A 14,149-nucleotide genomic window follows, 5' to 3' on the forward strand; every position below is an offset into this window, starting at 1 on the left:
GACTTTAAACAATATTCATTCATCAACTCAGAGTTTCTGTGGGTCAGCAGCCTGGTTTCGCATAGCTGGGTCTTCAGGTTTTAGCGTCCTCAGCTATGTTAAAGTTGTTGATCATGGCTCCAAAGGCTCACAGGGAGAGGATCTGGCGGGGTTGGTGAGAGTAGGCCTCCTTTTACAGGTTGTTGAAATGAGGGTGAGGCTTGCTTGGTGGCTGTTCCAGAGCCCATTCTTAATTCTTCACCATGTGGGCTCTTCATACAGCAGATCATAACATGGTAGTTGGCTTCATCAGAGTGAGTATCTGACATAGAAAAAGAGGTGGTCCAAAATAGATAACATAGTGGTTTGCAACCTAGTCTCAAAGCTATGTCTTGTCACACTTGACATTTCCTCTATGTTGGAAACAAGTCTATAGGTCTAGTCCACATGCAAGGGGCAGAGGATACTTAAAAGCACAGATGAGATGGGATGGGTGGAGCCAGTTACAGAGGCTGCCTGCCGCAGGAGGACTTCAGGAATGAGCAGGCAGTGACACAACAACCATGTTGACCTATTGAGCAACCAGAGTGGTAAGACACCATCAATCTTGTAAGACCCTAAATTTCATACACATTAAGATTCAAAAAACAAAACAAAAAACAGAAAAATTAAAAAGTCAGGTCACTGAAATCTTTGAAACAGCACTCTAAAGTTATGTTTTATAACATTCAATGACTTTCACATTACCTTCCACAAAGTATTTATAATGGAGGATGATATTCTAATAAAGTTTGAAAAACCTCTGAATCAACTGTTGAGTCATTTATCAATTAGTGAGTCATTTAATCAGTCAAGGGATGGATCTTCCTGTGCTCTAGGTATGTGAGCAACCCTCAAGTTGTCGGTCAGAGTTATAGAAAGAAGCTCCCTTTAGATTCAGGTTTGGAGGAGTTCTGTTTTCCACTGCCTGTTCATGGAAGAGAGCCTTCACAAAAGGGGTCAGAGAATGCCCAGGGAGATCATCACCTTGGCTTCAATAACAAAACTACAAATGACAGAATTCCCTACTGAACAATCTAAAAACAAGAAGGGAGAAAGGAGAATTTGCCAGCCCAAAGCAGTACATGAAAGGATAGCATGTTGTCATTAGATCTCCAAATCACAGCATTCAAGGGTTAAGTCACATGCTTAAAGTTTACTTTTAAATTAGTTTTCTCATAATGCACTACTTGTTTAATATAGCTAATTAGAAAAATTACCAAGACAATAGAAAGAAAAATAAAGATACCGTTAATTCTATTTCCTGGAGGCAATCTCTACGTTGAGTAAATAATGTAATAAAACAAGAAAGAAAGTTGAAATTGTTACTTTATTGTACCTGTGTATTTACAAGCATTTACTATTTAAAGTTGATTGTTCTTAATTTTGTTAAATGTAATATTTATTCTGTATTTAGAGTTCCAATTTTTTAGACATAAGTGCAGTTAGGGGAAGGGTTTTTCATTTTAAAAAGTTAAGTAGTGTGTAATACTTCGATATTTACTTTAGGAAGAAAATAAGTTTAAAATGTCCACGTTTATTCGTGGAGTTCTGAAGAAGGGCAAGCAATAGATCAACTCTTGCTTTTACCTAATTCTTCAGTGGGGAGTAATAAAGTGTTTCCTGCGGTATAGACAGTCTTTCTTCTACCACTGACCCACTCCAGTTCCGTGTCCTTCACCTCATCAGCATATCTCCCTCCTCCTCCAAATACCTCACCATCCTCAATTTTAAAATTAGAGCTTAATTTTGCAAATGTTATTTTAAATGCCATTCTATTGTGTCTTTCTGTATCTCAGACTTTGTCAACATTATTTATAAAATTCATCCGTATTGTTGCATATAGCTGAAGTTACTTTTTATTGCTGAGGACTATTATATTATAATAACATAATGAATGCTCTTAGTCTTCTTTCTGTGGGTCATAGTTTGTTTCTGGTTTAGAAGTTTCACAAAGCATGCTTCTATGAATATTCTTGTATATAGTTTGGCACCAGTTGCAAATGTTTGTATTTGCTGTACACCTGTGAGTGAGGTAGCTATATCACAGGACTTGCAATGTCAAACTTAATGGTGGAGGGTGGATTGTTTTCTAAATAGGTTGTACCAACTTATGCTCCATCCATATGGTTCTGTTTCTTCTCTAAACTTGGAATGATCAGTCTGTTTGATTCTAGCCACTCTGTTGACCATGTACGTTGTGCCATTTGGCTTTAACTTGGATCTTTGTGATGACAAAGAAGGTTGAACTCTCATGCCCTTGTCCAATGGCTATTTGGATACTACCTAAGTCAGCTTTCCAGTGATGTGTTACTCAGCATTCTGTCATTGTGACAGACACCTAAAGGAAACAACAGAAAAAGGAGGAAAGCTTTATTTCACCTTATGGTTTCAGAGGTTTCAGTCCATTGTTGGCTGAGTTCATTGATTTTAAGCTGGTGTTGGGGTAAAGCATCAAGGTGGAAGGGTATGAAAAAGGATATCTACTGAGAGCAGCCAGGAAGCAAAGAGAAGGAGACAGCGCAGAGAGGTAGGGTTTGTGGGACAAGATATGCCCTTTAAAGCCTGGATCCCGGTGATCTGCTCTCTAAGTATGCCTCACCTCTTAACATTTCTTCCACCTCCTAACAGCCCACTAAACTATGAGTCAAAGAATGGATTACTCCATCGATGAGGTCAGAGCTATTACTATCAATCATATCCCAAAGACTCCATATCTGAGCACTGCTCCATTCTGGACCAAGCATTCTCTACATGAGCTGAGGGAGGCCACTCAAGGTCCAAATCATAACACATCTTTATTTTTCTACTTACTTGTTTGTCTTTCTGTTACTAATTTTTAGAAACTTCTTATATAGTTGGGGAAAGTTACTGCGGCTCAGCTTTCTTATATATAAAATGGGAAAGAGAGTGATATCTGCATCATATGATATTATTGTGATGGTTATATAGGGTACTGCAGGTAAAACCCAAAAACTGGATGTGGCACATGGTGTTTTTTAGTCACTTTCCCGTCACTGGGACAAAACACTCCACACTGCAAATTAAAGGAAGAGAGGTTTATTTTGGCTCACAGATTCTAGAGGATTCAGTCCATGATCTGCTTGCTCCAAGGGAGAGTGGGCATGGAGGAAGGGCCAGGTCAGAGAAGAGCTGCTCCTCCAAAGACAGCAAGGAAGAAGAGAGAGAAGGGAAGAACTGGGGGCAAGAATTACTCTTCTAGGCAGAGGCCCCAGTGACCCACCTCCAACTAGGCCTCGCCTCTGCATAGCATTCAGTGACAACTACAGACTGACCCTAACCTGCAATGCAAACACCTTTCAAACATTTGAGACTTCGGGGAGACATTTAAGATCTAAACCATTGCACGATCAGTGCTCCATATTATTGTCATTAGCCAGGATCAACACCAGCATTTGTGGGCACTGAACCCCAGCCAGGTCTCCCAACTCCCATTCACCACGTTGAACCATGCAGGGAAGCCCCTTCTGCCACTCAGACTCATCACCTCACCCCTGCTCAGGCCTGCCTTGGGCGCCCACGCCAGCATCAGAGTCTGTTGTGCGGTTATTAGGGCACAACGCTACTTTAAAACATTGCAATCGTGTTCTTCTGGATAGGAGGAAAAGGTGGTTTCTAAAATGGAAAATACTGGAAAACATTCATTCTCACAGACTCTGCATAGTGCAATTGGCACTTGGCATGTGCATTCCAAAGTTTTAAAGACTGATATTGCACCAAAAGAAAGAAGCAACAAAACAAAACTGCTCCCTAAACACAGAAATAAAATGTATTAAAAATTAAAGGCTATACAATGTGAGCAATAAAGTGTTTCAGGCTAAGTGCCCATTCTTGCCTCATCCAACTTTTCCTGGTTCACCAGCCACACTTAAGAAAAAAGGAACAATTTTTCTCTTCTACCCTATTGAGAGCTGCTTTGCTCCTGGTGGTCAGACAATAAAAATTTCTTATAAACAAACAAACAAATTTTAATCAGTCTTATTTTTCCCCTTCCACTTGTGGAATTTTCCCCAGTAGATGAACTAATTCTGTTTTGGGGAAGGAAGAATGGGAGTGTCATAAGTTTGCTTTTGCAACCAAATCCAACAATCATTCAGTTATCATCCCTCAATGAGGAAGCTACTAATATCTTCCTTCCAGAACCCTTAATTAAATTTAGCTTCTTCTCTGTTTCCCCCCTCAGGATTAATTCCTTTTCCTTCTCACATTAATGTAACTCTTCATAGTTGTAATTTCTCAACTGTTAAATTTCATTTCCATCATTTACATTTCTGTACATTTCTCTCCCCAAATGGAAAGTTGGTTATTGCCTTCCTACACCTGTCTCCCAGGCAAGAAAATGAACCCACTTAGACCAAAGCTAACTCATTTATAAGTGTGCACATGGAAATGTATTATTGCATGTAATTAATGTATATGCAAATACAGATATTTGAAGGTGAAAATGATTTGCCCAAGACTGTCTAAAATGATCTCCATTTCTGAAGGTCCTTCACAAGAGTTCTCTCTTCCATAAAATCTTCCCTGGTTTCTTCTGGGAGGAAGGAATATTGTGTCACCTCAATCCCTACAGCACTTTCAGAGACTTTCCTATAGGTCGATCATGCATATTTGCATACTGCCATGCTATCTCCAGCGCCTGCCTGTGGTGAGAGTGTGCTTCTCTCTCAATGAGGCTGTGTTGGGCACGTGTCAAAATTTAGCAAAAGGCATGAGACAGTTTAACCATATCAGGGGAAGCTTGCAAAGGCATCATGAATTCCCACCAGCTCTCCTCCTCTTCTCCTGTCCCAGGTTCCTTCATCTCAGTCCTTAGAATGAGAAGCCACGTGAACACACAGGCATTGAGCTATCACCCCTCCATGTGACATGAGTGAGAAATTAATATCTGAGACTTGGGGTTCATGGTTACTTTGGCAGCCCCACTCTTTGTGAAATTGTTCCTTTACTTGTCTTATTCAAGGTACATTCCTCAAAGATAGGAATTGCATCTTCTTGGTTCGACTTCTGCGTGGTTTGGTGCTTGGTATGCATTGGCAACAAATAAACGTTGCAAGATATTTGAATGATTTGATGAAAACCTCCTAGGAGAAGAGAAACTGATTTTCTGCCACAGAGGCTGTGTCTACTGGAAATGCTCTTTTAGCCTAAGGAGAAATCTGACCCTTCAGTATTTCCACTGTGGGCTTTACTTCATCGTTCAGGTGCATTCAAAGCCATATAATCGCTCATCCCTAGATCAGCCCCCCACCTCACCCCCAGTGAGTGACAACGCACACCTATTCACTTTAGGATTTTGTTTTCACACATTCAATAGCTCAGTCCTTATCTATTCTGCTATTTCCCATGGTTTCAACACATCCAGTCTCTGGTCCTTAGCTTTGCATTTGCCCTCACCTAGCCATGTCCTCTTAGAATGTGAGAGAGGCAAAGAGTACCATCTTCTGTGTGTCCGCAGAGTAGCACAGAGCGAGGAAGGGTCATGTCTCCCTTCCCAATAGCCCAGTTACACTGCATCTGACGAAGGCCAAATTGCCTTTGCTATTCTTGGCAGCCACCTCGTGATGCTGAGTCATCCAGCCTGCCACATCCCTTGAGCTTTATTCACAGCCTTTGTCACCGAGTGCTGCTGCCTCAACTTGTGCAGTCGGTTCACAGGACCCGAATGTTGATTCTTACTCTTTTCCTTGCTAGGTTACTCACTCCGTTTCCTCTGGATTTCAGGTCCTGTCTATTTGATAAAATGAAGGTTTTTATTTCAGAGAAAGAGTTTCAGCGGGGAGCAAATAGAAAGGAGAAACAAATGTCTCCTGGTGTGAGTAGACATCCCCATGATCTGATCCAGCAGCCTGTTCCTAATTTTGTGAGGTTGCTTGTTGTTAAACCTGAGCAGTCTTTTTAGCTTTTTAAGAATAAAATTATTACATCAATAGCAACATTTGCTTCTATCTGTGTAAGGTGGAGAGACCCTAAGGTGGCCCCTGATCCCAGTCTCTTGGTAATCATGCACTTGCATGATCCTTGATTATAATACTTGAGTGTTGACATGTTCTGGACTTTCATTCTGATCAGTAGAATATGGGAAAGGTGCTAGAATATATGTGATTGCATGCACATATTTAGATTATCAGAGATTGTAATATCAACTCGTTAGGAGATTTTCCTCTTTAGCCATGAAGCAGCAAGGATCCATGTTGTGAGCTGAACTACGGAAGAGACCTCACGGCAGGGGAACCAAGGGCAGCTTTTAACTGACTTCGAGCAACAGGGTGAGGTCCTCAGTCTGACAGCTTGAAAGAAACAGCAGGCGACCACCAACCATATGGGCCTGGAAGAGGATGCTTTTGCAGTCAGATTTTCAAGGGAGGCTTCAACTCTTGTGACATCTTATTTGAAATTTTCCAATGAGACTTGGAAGTAGAGGAACCAACAAAGCCAGACATAGATTACAACCCTCATAAAATGATAGAATAAATGTGCGCTATTTTAGCTACTGAACTAGTTGTAACATGTTACCCATCAATACTTAACTAAGATGCGATGGAATTAGGTGATAGAAGCTAAATTCAATTGGAAGCCCATGATATAACGAGGCTCACTGTTGCTTTTGGTTTTGGTGGATTGGGCTGGCTTATAGAACCTTCAGTGGTTCTCCTGTCCCACACTACTCGGATGCTGAAGGCTCTTGGTTATCATTACAATTACAGGTATGTTTCTAATATTTCCTAGACTAACTTTATGCTCACCTTTCTCCTCTAATGGTCCCAGATCTCAATTTTTCCTGCCTTTTGGGTTGTTTGGTTCTGTATCTAGGTCTGGATTTGTGCTGTGAATCCTCCTGGCCTTCTACCTTTGATCTCCATTGTAGCAGCGTTCTCCGGTTAGATACCTGTGGTGTCACGGGGAGACATTTCCATCTTGTTTCTATTGTATCTTCCAAGTCCGATTCTCCAGAATTCTCCTAAAAGAGAAACACATCATGATACAAGCTCTTTGAAAAGTAAAAAACTTCTAAGCAATAGTGTGAATGTTAGCACAATAATAAACATTTCTGGGAAATCTTTGATGTCATGAGGCTATTTTGAATCCTGCTCATCAATTGTGATGGCAGAGTTTGGGCCGTGGGACTGAGGAAGGAGCTGATGCTTGGCCTTTGTAATTGCAAAAAATAGTGTGCTATTTTTACATACGCTGATCTTGCCAGGTAAAGGTCTCATAGATTCTGCTGGTCCTGATGTATTTTAAACTCTATGCTTAAAGAGGTGGAGAACCCAGGTCCTAAACACCTAGGCTTGCTCTTTAGAACCATTAGGATCTTTGAGCTGGGGAATGTGAAATCTAAAATTTCTTTTTAGATCTGATGTTTTAGTTCCAGGTAATTCCTTAGTTTAGCACTGAAGAGGCAAAACGTATATTGTGAACAACTTGAATCATGCCAATGGATAGTCTAGAATTTTAGGGAAATCAGAAATAGGACTGAGCTAACACAAATACAAACCCTTCATTTCACTAACAGAAAAATGGACACTCAGAAAGGTTTAGTGCCTGGAACCAAATTTATGCAGTTAATTAATGGCTGCATCCAGGCTTGATTTCAGACAAAGTAGCCGTGATGTTCTTTGAAAGGCCATAAAGAAATTGAAGTCCGGAGGAGAAAGCCAGTCACTTTCAATTACATGAAGAAGGGGGGACTTCTACCACAGGAGGCTGGAACTGGGGACAGGAATCAGATCCAAGCAGAATCAGTTTCCATCTCCTTGTCTAGACTTGCAGGAGTCCAGATAATAAACATAGATGAAAATAGCATCTGCTAAATCAAGAGAGAGCAGGACCAAGAAGGACAAGGAGTCAGGCATAACCTTTCCCTCGGGGTCCTCTGCAGAGAAAGCAGGCCTCTTAGATGAAGTTTTGATATTGCAGGACTGCTTATTTCCTTGTTTCTGTTCTTCAACATTTAGTAAAAGGCCTATTGATTTTCATTATTTTTAATTCCAGCTCTGCCTCAGCTGTATAGTGGGGAATTAATTGAAAGGTCTTTTCTGTCTGGACTGGAGCATTTGCAGAAGATTCTAACCTCTAAGGCCAGTACAGAGGTGAAGCATGAGCCAGAGAAGGGTGCTAAGCCAAGGGAAATTGAAAAATGAAATCAGAGTTTCAGACTCAAGCATTTCTCCCTTCAGAGTGTTATTATTCCATTGCTGACTCCGGAGAGTCATTTTTGCGTATAGTCTATTTAGAGCCCAGGTAGAAGGCTGCCTTTGCCATGATTTATCGTCTACTTCATCAACACTTCCTTGTGTGTCCCATAATCCTTAACTGGATTACATGCCTGCATCCTCAAGCTGCCTTGCCTTGGAATCAGCTATGAATGAGTTTATCCATCCCACCAGAGTATAATTTTTCTCATTGTGGGGAAAGTATCTTTTCTACTTTATGCCCAAATGTCTGCCCCTCACCACCCATTTTGTATGGTTAAGATACTGACTGGAAGGTCGTAGATGTTGAGAGGAATGCATTCTGTTGAGCAGCAGCAGCATGTAGAAGTTAGGTTGTGACCTCTGATGTCACCCTGGGTTTAAGACCTGGCTCCCATGAGTGTTCAGTGTGGCTTTTGCCAAGACATTTCACTTTTCTGTGCCCCAGTTCTAAACTCTATAGGGAATCGTGTTAATGATGCTTACTTATTGGGATGGTGTGAGAGAGTGCTAACTCATGAAAAACACTTAAAGCCTGCCATTGTGGGTACCTGGACACTCTTCTGACAGCAGTTTCCATCCATAGGGCTCTGTGTTCCTTCCTCTGCAGAAGCTCAGATTTGGTTCTGTCAACAGACACATTCCAATTTCTCCCCCTGAGATTCACTTCCAAGATAGCATGCCTAACATCTCATCTACTCTCTCTCTTTTAATATGCAAGAACACCTTCTGAAGCTGGTTTTGCCTCAGTTTCTTTGATTTGCATCCTCTATGGATCCCCCAAGGTTGAACTGTAGAAACATCACCCTGCATGATCATCCATCTCTTTTCACCTTTCTTCATTCAATCCAAAAAGGTTAGGATTTGAAAGACATTGCTGGGTCTACTTTGCAATCCCAATGAGAATTCCATATTTTATGTTCTGATACACTGTGTGTATGTGTATGTGTGTGCCCATGCATGCTTGTGCAAGAGATGAGGTATGGATTCTGGTCTCTGTTGTCTCAGGTGAGGATTCTGGATAGATGCTCTTATTTCTTGTTCTGAGAGCTGGGGGGTAGAGCGTTTCTTTTGTGGGAAACTGACAGGTGACCATTACCAAGACATGACTTAAATGTGTTGAACACCTGCGGTCCTTCCTGGTCAGTGATTCTTGAAGTGTGGTGTAGAACCATAGCTTCAGCATCTTCTGAGAGCTTTTAATACATACTCAGACTCCACCTCAGGACTCTGGAATCAGAAATTCTGGGGGTGGAGACCACAATCTTTATTTCCCAAACCTCCCAGAGCCTGCCTATGTGTGCAAAATTCAGAACCATTACCCAAGTGACACTTTTCAGAGATGGTACCTCAGATGACAGAGAAGTCCCTTCCATGTGACCCTTACATACCCATATCAGATAAGGAATTGTGTGTTTCCAGAGTTATGTTTCCAAAATTCCGTGGGGACCAGCATCTTATGGTGGAACTCATTAAAAAAACTCTCTCAGATTCCACCCTTGACCTCATGAACCAGAATCTTGATGGGAAGAGCTTGAGAAAATGAATTCTGAACCAGAGTTATAAGAGAATCTTATCCACAAACTTTAAGAAACTTGATGGTGGGAGAAGTGGCTCTATGCTGGGAAGTTTTCTCTACTTAATATGTTACAGCTGAATACTGACTCATCAGAAACTATCAGAAGAACAGAATATTACCAAAGGGTCCAGTCTTTTTATCCTCATAAAATGAACAGCTCAAAGCTCTGCACAATCCAAGAGCTGCATAAATGTCTGTCCTTGCAATTGCTTCCAGACACGAAAGGCTTCAGTCTCTGGCCCTTGCCTTTATTTCTCCGCTTTTCCAGAGTCTCTGGATGATGCTAAAATGAGATGTCTTTGATACCGCTGTGTCAGCCTCTTATCAGGTCTCTTTTTGCCCTCCGGTATTCTCACGTGTGTGTCATCCTGACACTACTGTTTCTATTTTCCTACCCAGTTCCACTTATACGCTCTTAGTATTCTCCACCTAGATACTTAGTCCTGTGCTGAAAGTTGTTTCCACTTGCTCTGAAGATGAAAGTTCTACATGAGGCCCAGCCCCTCTTATTTGGCTCAGCCAGACTTCTTTAGTAGCAACCGAGAGCTGAGTCAGGCAAACTTAGGTGTAAAGGGAGGTTATTGGGAAGGTTATTAGGAGCCCTTGGAAGAGGGAGTGAGGATGACCAGATGTCAACATGGATAATTACCAGGGAGGTAGATCATGAAGACTGTAGCACAAGTCACAACACTGGCATGACCAGGCATGCTGTTGATAGCGGTGACCGCACATTCAGTAATGTCACTCTTTCGTGATCCAACCTCCAGAACCACCGACTTGCTGAATCCTGTCCACGTGTCCATTGCCTGTTGACCCAGGGCATGATGGAAAGAACCATGGGCACTTTACCTTCTCTGCTGAGAACCAATGTTTCCTTGCCAGCTCTTCCTCTGATAGGAGTTTCCCAAAGGGAGATGAGGATAATAGGAAGAGGAAGCTGGTTGTCAGAGAACCTAAAATTAATAAGCAATACTGTGCAAGTGTTCTAGCCTCTAAAATTTCAAATATTTGGGAAAAATATGTTACACAAGACTTAAAAGCTTTCTTGAACACAATTTATCAAAAAAACTTGCCTGGCGGCGGCTGCACACTGCCCTGCAGCTGAACCTAGCCCTCTCGGGCCGGCCCCTTTCCCCACTCTGTCCAAGGCGTAGTGCGTGCTGAGCTGCTGCCGCTGCAACTGCTGCAGGTCCTGGGCCCGAGCTCCCCGCTGCTGATCTGCCCTGAGGGCCGCTTCTCTGCATTCCTCGCCTCATGAAGGCACTGGTCACGTTCATCCTCTGGGGCCCTGGTGCTGGCAAGGGGACCCAATGCGCCCTCATCATGGAGAAATATGGCTACACACCTTTCTCCAGGAGAACGTCTTCGTGAAGAAAGGAAGAACCCAAGAGTCACAGTATGGCGAACTCACTGAACAGCACATTAAAAAGGGAAGATTGTGCCCTTTGAGATAACTATCAGTTTATTAAAGAGGGAAATGGATCAAACAATGGCTGCCAGTGTTCATAAGAATAAATTCTTGATTGATGGGTTTCCAAGAAATCAAGACAACCTTTGAGGTTGGAACAAGACCATGGATGCGAGAGCAGATGTATCTTTTGTTCTTTTTTTTGACTGTAATAATGAGAGCTGTATTGAACGATGTCTTGAGAGGGGAAAAAGTAGTGAAGTGATGATAACAGAAAGCTTGGAAAAGAGGATTCAGACTTATCTTCAGTCAACAAAGTCAGTTATTGACTTATATGAAGAAATGGAGAAAGTCAAGAAAATAGATGCATCTAAATCTATTGATGAAGTGTATGATGAAGTTGTGAAGATTTTTGATAAAGAAGGCTAACTAAACCTGAGAGCATCCTTGAAATCATGCTTGAATATTGCTTTGATAGCTGCTATCCAACCCCTTTTTAAGGCGGTTTTAATTTTTCAAAATTACATCTCAATTAATGGCTAGAAAATACATAGTCAGACATTAAATTTTTATTTTATTTTATTCTTTTCATCACAGGAGTAGACAATGAATTCAGGTTTAACTTCATCATAGTTATTGCTGTGTTCACCAAACAAAGGTATCAGGTAGTTCTTTGTTTTTATTAAAAAGACTATCCCTTTTAAAGTTTGTGCCTTCTGTGAGCAAAAATTTTTAGCATGCATGTTATTATCCCTTTAGTAATTACAACATGAGAGGCCGGGGATTTAACTTAGTGGTGCCGCCGCCTGCCTCACAAGCACAAGGACCTGAGTTTGATCCCCCGGTACCAAAAAAAAAAAAAAAAAAAACCTGTAGTAATTACAACATGCGATCTGGGCAAGGTGGCCACACCTGTAATCCCAGTACTCGGGAGGCTGAGAAAGGAAGATCATGTGAGTTCAAGGCCAGCCTGAACTGCATAGTGAGACCCTGTCTCAAAAAACGAAACAAATATGTAAATTACCACGTTAGGATTAGGAATTTCCACTTCCTTTTCTTGCAGGTTTCAAATTTCCAACCTGTTAAGTGAATTTGTGGACCAAATTTCAAAGGAACTTTTTATGTAGTCAGTTCTTGAATAAGTTATTTGGTAAACAAACTCAGAAAATAGATTGCTAGCAAAATTTTAATATTTGTCAAATAACTGACCATTTCCTAGAGAAAGATAAGACTTCTACAGCTTTTGCAAAATTGCATGACAGGCCATAGTCTTAGCTTTCATGGTTTGGGTCAGATACACAAGGGACTCAGAGCCTGACAGCATTGTCAGCTTTATTATAACTTAATCTGAGGGTGTGGGACAAGGGTCACATCTAATGTTGTGTTCTTTATGCTGTTATATGGTGTTATTCATGATTAAACTGATCAACACAATTCGTAGCAACAGAACCTTGAAATGCATGTGCTAGATGTATGCTGAAAGGATTCATTCTCACATTAGTAACGATTCAGGTTTTGGGTTTGTTTCCTGAACTAATACAGGGTCAGGGTAAAATTAGACAAAGAGATTTAGTGGTTAAAGTGCCCATTCATATTTTATTTTCTGGAACACTTTCTTCATAGTTATGTGTTTAAAAATATTTTAAAAAATCATTGCACTTTGGTCCAAAAAATAATAAATTTATCTTATAAATGTTAAAAATAAAGGACTTTCCTTCTCTTCTCTGTCTCTTCTCGCTCTACTTTCACTGGGGAAGATGTTTTCCTTAATATTAAGAAAGTCCTGGATGAACTTGGAAGGAGACAGGGAGAAGCAACTGTGGGAAAAGAAATTGGAATGAGTTGTGTCTGTGAAAGAGGGTGAATTAAAGCCACCAAAAGTTTGCAGCAGCAAGTTTGGGTTCTGTCCATTCCATAGCCATAGTGTCCACTTATTCCTTTAGATTTGGGGGATGCGTCCAACACTTAACTCAGAAATTGTCCTATACACTTTTCTCTGTGAAAAATAGTCCAAAAGAAATTTGACAAGAAGTGTTATACAGAAACAAAATACTTATTTCATCATTATATATAACAGTCTTCAAATTGGAAACCATCTAAATAGGATGACTCTGTGCTGTGCTGAATTTGTAGTATAAAAGCTTTCAAAGCATTTAAAATTCAGAAAATGTTTTTTTAAAAGTGAACTGAGAAACATAAATGCATAAAATGTTGAGTAAAATATAACCACATTATATGGAGTAAATTCAAAGAACAAAAGCCTACACAATGAGAAAGCATGAGTTAAGACTTAGAACACTCTCACAGGGACTACTTCTAGATAACAGGCTTCTTGGTGATTTATTTAAACATACTTTTTTCATGTTTCGCATTTTTTTAATTTCAAAAATTTTCACATTGGGGTACATGAATTTCTTTATACCAAAATAAAATTAACGTTTTTTTAGCAACCTAAAAGAAAAGGTCCTTGGGCCAGGGATTTAGCTCAGTGGTTCCGCCACCTTATGCTCAAGCACAAGGATGCAAGTTCAATCTCAGGTACCAAAAAAAAAGAAAGAAAAGGTCCTTGATTAGCCATGGACCCCTCCCATTCATGGCATCTACTGAGATGGACAGTCTCTTGCTGAGGTCATCACAGGCATCAGTGTGACCTTCTTACACCCTTGTTTTAAGACCAGGGATTGTATTGCCCAAATCATAGATGATTCCTTTCCTTAGGTTTTTTTTTAATTCTTCTTTTATTCTTTTACTCTTATTCTTTAGAAATGCAGTGCAATTCCCAGGACTAGAGGCAATCATAATAAATGGATTGAAAATATCAATTTATTTTATATCCCTTGTATTAGTAACATTTATATAATACTATCCTCTCTCCTTATTCAGAGTTGTAGCTTCCATGGTTTAGTTACCTGCACTAACCATGGTTGG

At 40.6% G+C, this 14,149-nt stretch overlaps 1 pseudogene; it reads left to right on the plus strand.

The window, feature by feature from the left end:
• Positions 1-1,384: 1,384 nt before the first annotated feature.
• On the plus strand, positions 1,385-13,907 carry LOC147825057 (UMP-CMP kinase pseudogene; annotated as a pseudogene).
• The last annotated feature ends 242 nt before the right edge of the window (positions 13,908-14,149 follow it).

The sequence above is a fragment of the Heterocephalus glaber genome, unplaced genomic scaffold (genome assembly GCF_053883595.1).
Source record: "Heterocephalus glaber isolate CG9 unplaced genomic scaffold, H.glaber_assembly_v1.0 deba00001509, whole genome shotgun sequence".
In the NCBI taxonomy this organism is placed as follows: domain Eukaryota; kingdom Metazoa; phylum Chordata; class Mammalia; order Rodentia; family Bathyergidae; genus Heterocephalus; species Heterocephalus glaber.